Genomic DNA, 16,812 nt, shown 5'->3' on the forward strand with positions numbered 1-16,812 from the left:
GCTTTACTTGCATGTAAAGAAATACTGGGTTTTATAAAATGTTCACATTACTTTTAAATGAGCTATGGATACTTCCCATCACCATCTAAAATGCTCCCTTGTTATTCCATTAATGTCACAATGCAGAAAAAAAACGTCATTTAAAATAGAATAAACTACAGGAATGACAGAGAGAAAAATATGTAATTGCAGATGAGAGTCGCATGTCTCATTCAATTAGTTAATTTTTCTACTTAATCTTTCAGGCACTATTTTATCCCTTTTTTTTTTTAATAGAGGAATGTATTATATATATGCCAATTATAGTAACGTGTTGCAGGGTTCATGCATGCATTGGTGAAATTAACACCAGATGGACTGTGTAAATATTAGATAGGTACATAGGGACGTAAATCCCAAATATAACATGCAATAATGTTGCCTTAACTACCCATAAACATTTTTTTAAATACTGCAATTTCTTTTTTCCTACCACTTCTGCTAGAAGAATATTCTAGCTATTTTTTTTGTTATCATTTTCTAAGACTATTATGAACCTGATATTTCATGACCTCTTTTTTAAGATTTCAATTTTTTTTTCTATGAGCAAAAATCGTTCCGAAACTTGGATTCCTCTTATATAATCCCTTTGTTTCCATCAAACACCTACATATTAATGACATGTTGCTGCTATTAAAAAAATCAAGTGAAAATTAGACAACTCACTTGCAATTCTAACTGGTTAACAATGGTAACCAACCAGGAGTCTAAAATTATATAAATGAGGAGGAACCATTTGAAAAATCAGAACTTGGGAGAGGAACTTGAAGACACTGATTCTGAAGACTAAGAAAGCATCAAGAATAGTAAATTAATTTTTATGTAAAGTCTTTATTGATTTTAGGGGTATTATATGTGAGAGAGTGTTTATGTTGGTGGGGGTCACATGAGGGGATACATTTTGTTTTTGAGTTTTAGATAAAATAAGTTTTATTGCAGTAGTGGTATAGTAGCATAGAGAGAGGGGCAGCACAGGAAAGCAACGTGCTGCACATAATAACAGTTATAGGATACTGTCACTATTATTTCATAGTTCTTATACAAAGTGATAGTTATAACTGTTACTTGAGAGCTGTCATAGAGCTTAAAGGGGCAGAAAATTATAATTTATTTTACTACAATTGTGCAGCATGTGCACAATTAGTTACTTCAGTGCTCTCCTCACCTTGTAAAAAATAAAGATATATTGATTTTGAGGCTCCGCAAAGTCCTCAGCTAATATCCCCAATCCTTACTTCCTAGTGCTGAGGTTTTTTTTTTGTTTTTTTTTTAAACCACGTCACTGGGATGTTCTTCAATCACAACCGGATTGTGCAGTTTACATCAATGCACTGGATAAATCTTCAGTTTCTTTATGCCATTGGTTTTCATAACTGCACACAATCCTCCCTAACAGGCCAGATTTTCAGGATTACCCTGAATGAGAGCAGGTAAAATGAGGCCTGAGGACAGGTTTTAAAACCTGTGTTGTATGCTTTAGCCTGTTTATCAAGACGCCTGTACTATCACTGACAATCATGATCAATGTAAGTGTGAATTAGAAACAAACATTTACAGAAAGTGATTACTAACACCATTTCTAGATGTTGTGGTGCTGAGTACAGTTTGCTCACTTTGCCTGAAGATCCCCTTAGCTTATGGGATATCACATATTGAATACAAATACATATGTAAATGTGTGTCCTGCCCACTTTAGACGGACTATATAACTGAGAAGACCATGTATAAAAATACACCTCTGTGTGTATTGATATACAAATATACATACATATACACATACATACATATACACATAGATATATACATGCACATATACACACATATATACATACATACATATACACCTGCATACATATAAACATACATATATACATACATATAAACATACACATATACACACATATATACATACCCACATACATATATACATACATATATAAATACATACATACATATACACATATATATATATATATATATATATATATATATATACATACATACATACATACATACATACATACATATACACTTGTATACATATAAACATACATATATACATACATACATACATACATATACACTTACATACATATAAACATACACATATACACACATATATACATACCCACATACATATATACATACATATATAAATACATACATACATACATATACACACATATATATATATATATATATATATATATATATATACATATATACATACATACATACATATACACATACATATATACATACATATATAAATACATACATAGTGGGGCAAAAAAGTATTTAGTCAGCCACCAATTGTGCAAGTTCTCCCACTTAAGAAGATGAGAGAGGCCTGCAATTTTCATCATAGGAATACCTCAACTATGAGAGACAAAATGTGGAAACAAATCCAGACAATACATTGTCTGATTTGGAAATAATTTATTTGCAAATTATGGTGGAAAATAAGTATTTGGTCAATATCAAAAGTTCATCTCAATACTTTGTTACATATCATTTGTTGGCAATGACAGAGGTCAAACTTTTTCTGTAAGTCTTCACACACTGTTGCTGGTATGTTGGCCCATTCCTGCATGCAGATCTCCTCTAGAGCAATGTTTTGGGGCTGTCGCTGGGCAATACGGACTCTCGAGCATACTTTAGACGGGCCCGGACATGTACTGGCTTAAGCAGGGGGACACGTCTGGCACTGCAGGATCTGAGTCATTGGCGGCGTAGTGTGTTACTGATGGTAGCCTTTGTTACGTGGTCCCAGCTCTCTGCAGGTCATTCACTAGGTCCCCCCCGTGTGGTTCTGGGATGTTTGCTCACCATTATTGTGATCATTTTGACCCCACGGGGTGAGATCTTGCGTGGAGGCCCCAGATCGCGGGAGGATTATTAGTGGTCTTGTATGTCTTTCCATTTTCTAATTATTGCTCCCACAGTTGATTTCTTCACACCAAGCTGCTTGCCTATTGCAGATTCAGTCTTCCCAGCCTGGTGCAGGTCTACAATTTTGTTTCTGGTGTCCTTCGACAGCTCTTTGGTCTTCACCATAGTGGAGTTTGGAGTGTGACTGTTTGAGGTTGTGGACAGGTGTCTTTTATACTGATAACAAGTTCAAACAGGTGCCATTAATACAGGTAATGAGTGGAGGACAGAGGAGCCTCTTAAAGAAGAAGATACAGGTCTGTGAGAGCCAGAAATCTTGCTTGTTTGTAGGTGACCAAATACTTATTTTCCACCATCATATGCAAATAAATTCTTTCCAAATCAGACAATGTGATTCCCTGGATTTGTTTCCACATTTTGTCTCTCATAGTTGAGGTAGACCTTTTACAGGAAAATTACAGGCCTCTCTCATCTTCTTAAGTGGGAGAACTTGCACAATTGGTGGCTGACTAAATACTTTTTTGCCCCACTGTACATATATACATACATACATACATATAGACATACATATACACATACATATATACACACATATATACATACCCACATACATATATACATACATATATATATATACATACATATTACATACAGTACATACATACATATACTGTATACATACACATATACCAATCCTTTGAGCCCTTCCCAGTCCAACTTATTGTCTACTGGTTAAAACAATGTGAAAATCACTTTTATTTAAAAAAAAAAATTAAATTGCTGAAATACTTTTGTTCTTCACTCAGCGGCAGCACTACCTGGCACCCAGATGTTATCGCAACTGAGGCTTTCACTCAAGCACAATCATTTTACTTTCAACTTGTAATGTGCATAAGGAGGAGCACTATTGATTTAACTTGAGGGGCGTTGGCGCTCAATATCACTAGTACTTTTGTGCTCCACTTGTAATTTAGTATGGGTATTTTGTTAGTGATATGTATGCTTGTTATTTGCTAACATTTTAAAACCACTATAACTGCTTACACCCAGGCAATTTCACTAACCCCCGTCCTTCACTTTATACAATTAGAATTTCAGGGCCATATAACATCAAGACAGTAGACAATGTGGCCCCTGATTAACTGTTGATACTGATCTGCTGGTCTTTTACTGCCTAATATGCTGATTATTCACTGTAGCTAAGTATTTATTAATTATCTTCTATTATTTTATGCCTATAATAGTATTTGGTTTTGTTCAGTCGTCCTAGACCTTTTCCCATTCCAGGATAATCCAAATTGTATCCTAATACAAGTAGAAAAATGTATTTTTTAATTACATTTTTCTATGACAACAAAAGCTTTTGAGATTGATTACAAGCTCTGACTGATTTATTGTAGAAATGACTGTCCTGTACATTTATATTCATTTATGAACAGTAATTAGGGCTAATTAGTCAACCAATAATACAGGACATTAAGAAATCAGCGTGAAACAGAATACACATTTAAAACAGCATATACAGTACATGAGTAAAGATGTCATTTTTATGTTCCTTTTCTATGGGTTTTAGTCTTTAGAAAAAAAAGATTACAAAAGAAAAAAATTGTAACAAAGAAGCATCTTTACATATTCTTACTTTAGCACAGACATAAAACATTAAAAGTTACCTTATATTGGTACCTGTATTATTATTTTTATCCTCTACCACTATACAGGTAGCCATCAGTTTACGCCGGGGTTAGGTTCCAGAAGGAATGGTTGTAAATTGAAACCGTTGTAAATTGAAACCCAGTTTATAATGTAAGTCAATGGGAAGTGAGGGAGATAGGTTCCAGGCCCCTCTCAAAATTGTCATAAGTAACACCTAATACATTATTTGTAAAGCTTTGAAATGAAGACTTTAAATGCTAAACAGCATTATAAACCTTATAAAATAATCACACAACACAGAATATATAATTAAACTAAGTTAAATGAAAAAAAACATTTGCTAAACAGCATTATAAACCTAATACAATAATCACACAGCACAGACTTCACTTGCATTTTTCTGCAAACAGTTCTTTCTATGCATTCCAATCTGGACTGATTTATAGACAGGAAGATCTTGTTCCTTTGAAATCTGCTCGATAGCTCAGGTCTGGTTAAACTAATTAATTTCAGCTTGCTTGGCTTTGCTGCAACACAAGCGGACAGCTCCACCTACTGGCTATTTTAATAAATGCACTGCTTCTCAATGCTTTTCAATAGCATTCACATGACTGGAAAAAAAGGTTGTTATTCTGAAACGGTGTAAATTGAACCGTTGTAAAACGAGGGCCACCTGTATTGTATATTATTGTAGCCATTTCTAAAATGTATGTTTCGTCCAAATTAAAATTGGAACAAACACAAAGTTATATTTTTTGGAAATGTACATAGGACAGTTTGCCAATAATATTTTATCCTACTACATTGATCTTTTTAGGTATTTGTGGGTTTTGTGCTGTTTATTATGATTTAAAACAGGTTCAGATGCAGTGTACGTGGTAAGTTATGTGGTAGAATTAAATGAAATATGGTTAGTGATTTGTGTAGCTGACAATAAAGTACCTTTCCTATTAAAGTGGTTACCTAATCATAATATGGATTGATATAGGGGCACAAACATATTAAACTGTTCCCTGCTTTTCTCACTCTCTCTATTTCCCGGGAGATTGTGGATAAATGATGTGACTGTGTTGTAAGGTTAAATGCTTTCTCAACAAAAGCTTAGTATTTTTTTCTAATCTATTAAGAAATAATTAACTTTTTTTGTTTTGATAAAACATTCTTTCCATTTTCCTTTGTTAGTTTTGTCTGAAATTTCACTAACCATTTACCAATTTATGAAAATACTGTCTTCGGTAAGCAATCATTAAAGGGATATTCCAGTCAAAATATAAATGCACATAGATGAATTACATGTTTAAATAGAAACAAAATGCTTCTAGTAAAAGTTATCACTGTTATAGGCCTCTAGTTATCAAGCTGTCAACCTCAAATACGCTGGAATTCCTCAGCGTATTTGTGGCGAGGCTGATTCGCCTAAGTTATCAAGCCCTGCTGCCCGGCAAAAGTAGAATTTTGTGACGTAAGCTTTGATCCGCCGGACTCAGTCCGGCACAGATCGATTCTTACGTCACTCCAGATGTGAGTTGGTGGGAGTTATCAAATGACTACCAGGTACGCTCGGCACTTTTCCGGCCCGGCGTACCTGGTTTTCAATCCGCCCCCCTGGAGGCGGCGGATCCCATAGGAATCAATGGGAGTCTGACCATAGCGAAAGTTCATGTTCGCTGCTGCCCGACATCCCATTGATTCCTATGGGAAACGTCTGCACCTAACCCTAACATGTACCCCGAGTCTAAACACCCCTAATCTGCCCCCCTACACCGCCGCCACCTATATTAAACATGGTAACCCCTAAACACAGCTCCCGGAGCCCACCGCCACTCTAATAAACTGATTAACCCCCTAAACCGCCGCTCCCGGACCCCGCCGCCACCTACATAATACCTATTAACCCCTATCCTGCCCCCCTATACCGCCGCCAACTATAATAAATTTATTAACCCCTATCCTGCCAATCCCGTACCCCGCCGCAACTAAATAAATTGTTTAACCCCTAAACTGCTGCTCCCAGACCCTGCCGCCACCTATATTAAACTTATTAACCCCTAATCTGTCCCCCCTACACCGTCGCCACCTATAATAAATGTATTAACCCCTATCCTGCCCCCCCTATACCGCCGCCATCTATATTAAACTAATTAACCCCTAAACATAAGTCTAACACTAACCCTAACACCCCCCTAACTTAAATATTATTTTAATAAATCTAAATAAAATTACTATTATTAACTAAATTAATCCTATTTAAAACTAAATACTTACCTATAAAATAAACCCTAAGATAGCTACAATATTACTAATAATTATATTGTAGCTATTTTAGGATTTATTTTTATTTTACAGGCAAATTTCAATTTATTTTAACTAGGCACAATAGCTATTAAATAGTTATTAACTATTTAATAGCTACCTAGTTAAAATAAAGACAAATTTACCTGTAAAATAAAAACTATCCGCTAGATTTAGAGTTCTGCGTTAGCCGTCAAAACCAGCGTTTTTACCGCCCGCTGGTATTTAGAGTCAGTCATGAAAGGGTCTAATGCTCACTTTGCAGCCGCGACTTTTCCATACCGCAGATCCCCCTACGCCATTTGCGTATCCTATCTTTTCAATGGGATCTTTCTAACGCCGGTATTTAGAGTCTTGGCTGAAGTGAACGAAATAAATTAACTCTTATTAAATAAATTATTCCTAATTAAAGCTAAATGCTTACCTGTAAAATATACAATATAAATAATAATTATATTGTAGCTATTTTAGGATTAATATTTATTTTACAGGTAACTTTGTATTTATTTTAACCAGGTACAATAGCTATTAAATAGTTAATAACTATTTAATAGCTACCTAGTTAAAATAATTACAAAATTACCTGTAAAATAAATCCTAACCTAAGTTACAATTAAACCTAACACTACACTATCAATAAATTAATTAAATAAAATACCTACAATTATCTACAATTAAACCTAACACTACACTATCAATAAATTAATTACATAAAATACCTACAAATAAATACAATTAAATAAACTAACTAAAGTACAAAAAATAAAAAAGAACTAAGTTACAAAAAATAAAAACATAATTTACAAACATTAGAAAAAGATTACAACAATTTTAAGCTAATTACACCTACTCTAAGCCCCCTAATAAAATAACAAAGCCCCCCAAAATAAAAAAATGCCCTACCCTATTCTAAAATAAAAATAGAAAAGCTCTTTTACCTTACCAGCCCTTAAAAGGGCCTTTTGTGGGGCATGCCCCAAAGAATACAGCTCTTTTGCCTGTAAAAAAAAACATACAATACCCTCCCCCCAACATTACAACCCACCACCCACATACCCCTAATCTAACCCAAACCCCCCTTAAATAAACCTAACACTCAGCCCCTGAAGATCTCCCTACCTTATCTTCACCAAGCCGGGTATCACCGATCCATCCAGAGAAGCCTCCGAAGTCTTCATCCAAGCCCAAGCGGGGGCTGAAGAAGTCCATCATCGGGCTGAAGAGGTCCATCATCGGGCTGAAGAGGTCCATCATCAGGCTGAAGTCTTGATCCAAGTGGGCGTTGAAGAGGTCCATCATCGGGCTGAAGTCTTGATCCAAGCGGGCGCTGAAGAGGTCCATCATCTGCAGATTAGGGGTTAATACTTGAAGTTAGGTGTCGGTGATGTTAGGGAGGGCAGATTAGGGGTTAATACTATTTATTATAGGGTTAGTGAGGCAGATTAGGGGTTAATAACTTTATTATTGTAGCAGCGAGGTTCGGTTGGCAGATTAGGGGTTAATAAGTGTAGGTAGGTGGCGGCGACATTGGTGGACGGCAGATTAGGGGTTAATAAATATAATATAGGGGTCGGCGGTGTTAGGGGCAGCAGATTAGGGGTACATAGGGATAACGTAGGTGGCGGCGGTGTACGGAGCGGCAGATTAGGCGTTAAAAAAAATATGCAGGGGTCAGCGATAGTGGGGTCGGCAGATTAGGGGTTAATAAGTGTAAGGCTAGGGGTGTTTAGACTTGGGGTACATGTTAGGGTGTTAGGTGCAGACTTAGGAAGTGTTTCCCCATAGGAAACAATGGGGCTGCGTTAGGAGCTGAACGCTGCTTTTTTCCTATGGGGGAATCGTGCACAAGCACGTTTTTGAAGGTGGCCGCGTCCGTAAGCACCGCTGGTATTGAGAGTTGCAGTGACGGTAAATTATGCTCTACGCTCCCATTTTGGAGCCTAACGCAGCCCTTCTGTGAACTCTAAATACCAGCGGTATTTAAAAGGTGCGGGAGAAAAAAAGCATGCAAAGCTAATGCACCGTTTTGGCCGCAGAACTCTAAATCTAGCGGTAAGTTAAGTTACAATTACACCTAACACTACACTATAATTAAATAAATTATTCCTATTTAAAACTAAATACTTACCTGTAAAATAAACCCTAAGATAGCTACAATGTAATTAATAATTACATTGTAGCTATTTTAGGATTTATATTTATTTTACAGGTAACTTTGTATTTATTTTAACTAGGTAGAATAGTTACTAAATAGTTATTAACTATTTAATAACTACCTAGCTAAAAGAAATACAAAATTACCTGTAAAATAAATCCTAACCTAAGTTACAATTAAACCTAACACTACACTATCATTAAATAAATTAAATTAATTAACTACAAATACCTACAATTAAATACAATTAAATAAACTAACTAAAGTACAAAAAAAAAAATATTACAAGATTTTTAAGCTAATTACACCTAATCTAAGCCCCCTAATAAAATAACAAAGCCCCCCAAAATAAAAAAATGCCCCACCCTATTCTTAATTACGAACGTTATCAGCTCTATTACCTTACCAGCCCTTAAAAGGGTCTTTTGCGGGGCATGACCCAAAGTATTCAGCTCTTTTGCATGTTAAAAAAAATACAACCCCCCCAACATTAAAACCCACCACCCATATACCCCTACTCTAACCCACCCAAACCCCCCTTAAAAAAACCTAACACTAACCCCCTGAAGATCATCCTGCCTTTAGCCGTCTTTAGCCAGCTGACCACCGATGGAACAGAAGAGGACATCCGCAGCAGCTGAAGTCATCATCCAAGGGGCGCTGAAGATGTCTTCCATCCGATAGAAGTCTTCATCCATGCGGCGTCTTCAACCTTCATCCATCCGGAGCGGAGCCTTCTTCAAACGAGCCAACGCGGAGCCATCCTCTTCCAACGACGCCTTCCCGATGAATGGATATTCCTTTAAGTGACGTCATCCAAGATGGCGTCCCTCGAATTCCGATTGGCTGATAGGATTCTATCAGCCAATCGGAATTAAGGTAGGAAAAATCTGATTGGCTGATCCAATCAGCCAATCAGATTGAGCTTGCATTCTATTGGCTGATCGGAACAGCCAATAGAATGCAAGCTCAATCTGATTGGCTGATTGGATCAGCCAATCGGATTGAACTTGAATCTGATTGGCTGATTGGATCAGCCAATCAGATTTTTCCTACCTTAATTCCGATTGGCTTGATAGAATCCTATCAGCCAATCGGAATTCGAGGGATGCCATCTTGGATGACGTCACTTAAAGGAACCTTCATTCGTCGGGTAGGCGTCTTTGGAAGAGGATGGCTCAGCGTCGGCTCATTTGAAGAAAGCTCTGCTCCACTCCGGATGGATGAAGATTGAAGACGCCGCATGGATGAAGACTTCTATCGGATGGAAGACCTCTTCAGCGCCCCTTAGATGATGACTTCGGCCGCTGCGGATGTCCTCTTCTATTCCATCGGTGGTCGGATGGCAGAAGATGGCTAAAGGTAGGGAGATCTTCAGGGGTTTAGTGTTAGGTTTTTTTAAGGGGGGTTTGGGTGGGTTAGAGTAGGGGTATGTGGGTGGTGGGTTTTAATGTTGGGGAGGTTGTATTTTTTTTAACATGCAAAAGAGCTGAATACTTTGGGGCATGCCCCACAAAAGGCCCTTTTAAGGGCTGGTAAGGTAATAGAGCTGTTAACTTTAATAATTTAGAATAGGGTAGGGCATTTTTTTATTTTGGGGGCTTTGTTATTTTATTACGGGGCTTAGATTAGGTGTAATTATCTTAAAAATCTTGTAATATTTTTTTATTTTTTGTAACTTAGTTTTTTTATTTTTTGTACTTTAGTTAGTTTATTTAATTGTAGGTATTTGTAGTTAATTAATTTAATTTATTTAATGATAGTGTAGTGTTAGGTTTAATTGTAACTTAGGTTAGGATTTATTTTACAGGTAATTTTGTATTTATTTTAGCTAGGTAGTTATTAAATAGTTAATAAATATTTAATAACTTTTCTACCTAGTTAAAATAAATACAAAGTTACCTGTAAAATAAATATAAATCCTAAGATAGCTACAATGTAATTATTAATTACATTGTAGCTATCTTAGGGTTTATTTTTCAGGTAAGTATTTAGTTTTAAATAGGAATAATTTATTTAATTATAGTGTAGTGTTAGGTATAATTGTAACTTAGGTTAGTTTTTATTTTACAGGTAAATTTGTTTTTATTTGAACTAGGTAGCTATTAAATCGTTAATAACTATTTAATAGCTATTGTGCCTAGTTAAAATAAATTGAAATTTGCCTGTAAAATTAAAATAACTCCTAAAATAGCTACAATATAATTATTAGTAATATTGTAGCTATATTAGGGTTTATTTTATAGGTAAGTATTTAGTTTTAAATAGGAATAACTAATTTAATAAGAGTAATATTTATTTAGAGTTATTTAATTAATATTTAAGTTAGGGGGGGTGTTAGGGTTAGGGTTAGACTTAGGTTTAGGGGTTAATAATTTTATTATAGGTTGCGGCGGTATAGGGGGGGCAGGATAGGAGTTAATATATTTAATATAGGTGGCGACGGTGTAGAGGGGCAGATTAGGGGTTAATAAGTTTAATATAGGTGGCTGCGGGGTCCGGGAGCGGTGGTTTAGGGGTTAAATAATTTATTTAGTTGCGGCGGGTTACGCAGGATAGGGCAGGATAGGGGTTAATAAATGTATGGCGGTATGGGGGGGCAGGATAGGGATTAATAGGTATTATGTATTATGTAGGTGGTGGCGGTGTCCGGGAGCGGCGATTTAGGGGTTAATCAGTTTATTAGAGTGGTGGTGGGCTCCGTGAGCGGCGGTTTAGGGGTTTATACATTTATTATAGTTGCGGCGGGGTCTTGGAGCGGCGGTTTAGGGGTAATAACTTTATTTAGTTGTGGGGGGCTCAGGGGGCGCCGGTATAGGGGGTAGGACAGTATAGTATAGTGTGAGTGCTTAGTGACAGCTTATCAATAAAGCTGTAGAAAAGCCGAAGAGCAGCGAGATCGGATGAGTGATAACTATCACAGTCCGCTGCTCATGCTTTTTGACAGCTTTTTTGATAACTTTGGCGAGCGTATTCAGGTCCACGGCAGCGATGTGAGGCGAGCTTAGGCGGGCGTATTGGGGCCGGTGAAGGCAGGTAAGTAGACACGTTGATAACTAGAGGCCATAGTGTTAACATTTTTCTCTGCACGTGCATGTCAAGCATAGCAATGTGTCAGCGTTTTAAATAATACAGCTACTTATAACGCAAGTAGGGCTTGTATCATGTCAGCAATTAACAAGTTGAGTCATTACTAGAGGGTACAAGCTCATTAGGCTCTCTGAGCAAATGCTGTATTTAAAGCTGGTGCATACACTTTTGAAACAGCTTTACATGTATACTACAAAAATGCTTCTGTTAAAAACTGAAATGCACCTATGTGGATTCCAATTTTGGCTGTAATGTCCTTTTAAGAATTCAATGAACAATTGTTTTTATGCGGTTTTGCTATCACATATATGGCGCCGCATATAAATGCGGCACGCATATTTCACCCATCGCCCGCAATTTTTACTCCCATAAGCTAACATAGAACCACGTCGCAAATCGGTATCACATATTCAGCGCAAGGACTTACACTGCGAAAATGGAGAAATTTTACTCCATTTTTACCACACCACACATAGGCAGGCGCAGCAAGCCTTACACTGAAAATGTGAGTACCGTAACTCCCGTAACTGCCTGAAAATATTAACTAACACCTAATGCATGCGCAATCACTATCTACCTGTCAACGGCCAACCCCCACCGCAATAATTAATAAAACTATTAACCCCTTATACGCAATTAACCCACATCGCAATAAACCTAATAAATGTAAAAACCCCTAATCTGCCATTAACCCATGTCACAATAAACCTAATAAATGTAGTAAACCCTAATCCGCCATTCACACACATCGCAATCTCCCTGATAAAACTATTAACCCCTAATCCGCCATTCACCCACATCGCAATAAACCTAATTAATCTGTTAACCCCCAAACTGCCAGACACCCACATCGCAATAAACCTAATTTAATTACTAAGCCCCCTAATCTAACACCCCTAAATTAACCCCAAATTACATAAAATAATAAACTAAATTACAATTAAAATAAAAAATCGTAACAGTACTTTAATTAAAAAAAACCCTACGATTAAATTAAAATAATCTAAAATTACAAAAAATAAAAGTCTAACATTACAGAAAAAAATAAACCAAATTATCAAAAATAAAAAAAATAAACATAATCCCTATGAAAATAAAAAAGCCCCCCAAAATAAAAACACCCCCTAATCTAATACTAAACTACCAAAAGCCCTTAAAAGGGCTTTTTGTAGGGCATTGCCCTAAATTAAACAGTTTTTTTGCATTAAAAAAATACTAAGCCCCCCCTCTAACAGTAAAACCCCCACCCACCAAAACCCCCAAAATAAAAAAAACTAAAACTAAAAAGGGGCATTTGTATGGGCATTCCCCTTAAAAGGGCATTCAGCTCTTTTACAAGTGCCTATTAAATCCCTAATCTAAAAAAAAATAATCCTAACTCTAAGTCCCAAATAGGTACTCACCATTTCTGAAATCCGGCAGAGAAGGTTCTCTTCCAGGCGGCGGTGAAGTCTTCTTGGAACCAGCGACATCTTCTATCTTCATCCAGGACCAAGCCGGCGCAGAGCGGAGATGATTTGAACAGCCAATAGGATTTCAGTAGCTCGCATTCTATTGGCTGACTTGAATTTGAAGATTCAAATCAGCCAATAGGAATGCAAGTGACGCCATATTTAAATGCATAACTTGCGTTCAATATTCAGTGTACGGCGGTGATCGTACAAAGATGTCGTCGGTTCCAAGAAGCCCTCACCTTTGACTGGAAGAGGACCTTCTCCGCCAGACTTCAGGAACGGTAAGTACCTATTTGGGGCTTAGAGTTAGCATTTTTTTTTTTAGATTAGGGATTTTGGGCACTTGTAAAAGAGCTGAATGCCCTTTTAAGGGCAATGCCCCCTTTAGGGGCATTGTAAAAGAGCTGAATGCCCTTTCAAGGGCAGTAAAATAGCTTTAGGGGCAATGGGTAGTTTAGGATTTTTTAGTGTTAGTTTTTTTTTGTATTTTGGGGGGTTTTGTGGGTGCAGGGTTTTACTGTTAGAGGGGGACTTAGTATTTTTTAAGGTAAAAGAGCTGTTCAACTTAGGGCAATGCCCTACAAATGGCCCTTTTAAAGTGAAGGTCCATTTTGATGAATTAGTGCCCGGTTTTTAATAAACCTATTAAAAACAAGGGCACTTTAATTCATCAAAATTGACATTTCACTGTTTTCTTCAAAAACGCCTGAATGCCGCTCCAGCACTTCCTCCGCCCATCGCAAGCCATCTTCGCGGGTCCAAAATAACGAATCCAGCTTCCTTCCTCACAGCATTGCATCAGGCCAATATTCCCCGGGGGGGGGGGGGGGGAAAGCTGTGATTGGAGGAAGCCTGATTCATAATTTCTGACGTCTGCAGAGAATTCCGACGGCCAGGGGAATCGCTGGAGCGGCATTCAGGATTAAAAGGTAAGTTTTTGAAGAAAAAAGTGAAATATCAATTTTGATGAATTAAAGTGCCGTTGTTTTTAATAGGTTTATTAAAAACCGGGCACTAAATTATCAAAATGGACCTTCAAGTTAAGGGCTATTGGCAGTTTAGTTTAGATTAGGGGGTGTTTTGTTTTGGGGGGGCTTTTTTATTTTCATAGGGATTAGGTTTAATTTTTTTTATTTTTGATAATTTGGTTTATTATTTTATGTAATGTTAGATTTTTTAATTTTTTGTAATTTTAGATTAATTTCAATTTATTTTTTTATTTTTAAAGTAGGTTTTTTATTTTAATTGTAACTTTTTTAATTTAGGTAATTGGGGTTAATTTAGGGGGTGTTAGGTTAGGGGGGTTTAGTAATTTAAATGGGTTAATTGTGTTGTGGGGGTTTGGCGGTTTAGGGCATAATAGATTTATTAGGTTAATTGGGATGTGGGTTAATGGCGGATTAGGGGTTAATAGTTTCATTAGGTTAATTGCAATGTGGGTTAATGGCGAGTTAGGCATTAATACATATAGTATATTAGGGAGATAGCGATGTGAGTGAATTGCGGATTAGGGGTTAATAGTTTAATTAGGTATATTGCATTATGGGGGGTTCTCGGTTTAGGGGTTAATACTTTTATTATTAGTTGCGATGTGGGGGGTTGGCGGATTTAGAAGTTAATACATTTATTATTAGTTCTGATATGGGGGTGATGGTAGATATAGGGGTTTTATGTGTCGGGTTTATTTTTGGGAGGAGTGTTAAACTTTTACGGGAGATTGAACTTTTTTTTTATTTTCTTAAGCGCAGGCAGTTTCTAACATGCCGTAAGTCACTGGCGACTCCAGAAATGTGTATTTACGCACATTTCTGGACATCGCTAGTTTATCCAATTTACGGCACTTTATGAACTGCCTGCAGGGTTTATGTGATTCCCCGATGTGTGAGGGGACATTACGGGGCAATGCAGGTTTCAGCAGTTACGCTGAAGCTTGCACCGCATATGTAATCTGGCACAAAGTTTGTGCTACTTCAGCCCTCATACTGACTCTTAGAGCTATTTAACTTTTCAAGTTTTCATGTTCAGTTATGATTATGATTAACTAAAAATGTGCACGGGAAAAAAAATTGTTTTTCAAAAATGTAACATTTTTGTTTTAGTTCATTTTCAGTCATGGTTGCATTCATTTCAAACAAAATTCATTTGAAATTTTATTTTCCAACTAAAATATTTGTTTTGAGCTACAGTGTAGATTCTTGCCATTTTCTTTATTAGAAGCTGTAATCAGCTATATTAGCTTTAAAGTGAAGGTAAATTTAGATAATAAAGTGCCCAGTTTTTAAAAATCTGATTAAAAACAGTGGCACTTTAATTCATCAAAATTTACATTTCATTTGTGTTGTGAAAATACTTACCTTTTAATCTTGATAGCCGCTGCATCGCTTCCCCCGCCCCTTCAAAAAGCCTCTTCCTGGGTCAAAAATGAGGAATCCGGCTTCCTCCAATCATGGCGTTGAATCAGACACTTGCTATGCTGCTACTGTGACATTAACACCAAATGTGTCTGTCCATAGCCTCCTCCAGTTTCTCCACAGATCTGAGCCTCTGAGCATTGGCAGTTCTGCCTGCTATAAATTAAAGATCACATTTATATTTTCTTTTTTTCATATTTTTTCGTTTTTGGCGGTTTTAATTTTCGGTAAAGCAAAGAATGAAACAAAAATGTCATTTTCGTTGTTTTCTTTGATTCTTCCGAAAATGAATGTACATGTCTAATTATGTAATTATAAGTTATAGCAGGGTGGGATACAGTTTCTCATGTATTAAGTATGCTTTACATAAAGCATTTGTAAGAGTTGAACATATTGCCAGTGTTCTTGGATTATTTTATATAATTTTTTCATATATAAAGTGTTCTCCTTTTATTGGGCTAGATTATGAGTGGAGTGCTATTTAGTGCTCCCACTCATGCGTAAACTTTGTTAGATGCCGTTTTTTTGCGTGAGTCATGAAAACTGAAAAATACTCATACTCGTACGCTAAACTGACTGCATTTAATCAAGTGCGCTAAACCCAACATGAAATATGAATATTTTAAATTCCAATGTTCTTAACATAGCAGAATATGTTCTATTTATTCTTAAAATATTTCTATGTATATATATAATGATTTTTTGGTAAAAAAACAGAGACAAAGTATCAGCGCTACTGTAGAAGGGAATATAAATGTATAAAATAAATATATTTACAAAATATTAGCAATAAGTATATTAACTAAGGCCTAGATTTAGAGTTGGG

This window comes from Bombina bombina, chromosome 3 (genome assembly GCF_027579735.1).
Source record: "Bombina bombina isolate aBomBom1 chromosome 3, aBomBom1.pri, whole genome shotgun sequence".
Taxonomy (NCBI): domain Eukaryota; kingdom Metazoa; phylum Chordata; class Amphibia; order Anura; family Bombinatoridae; genus Bombina; species Bombina bombina.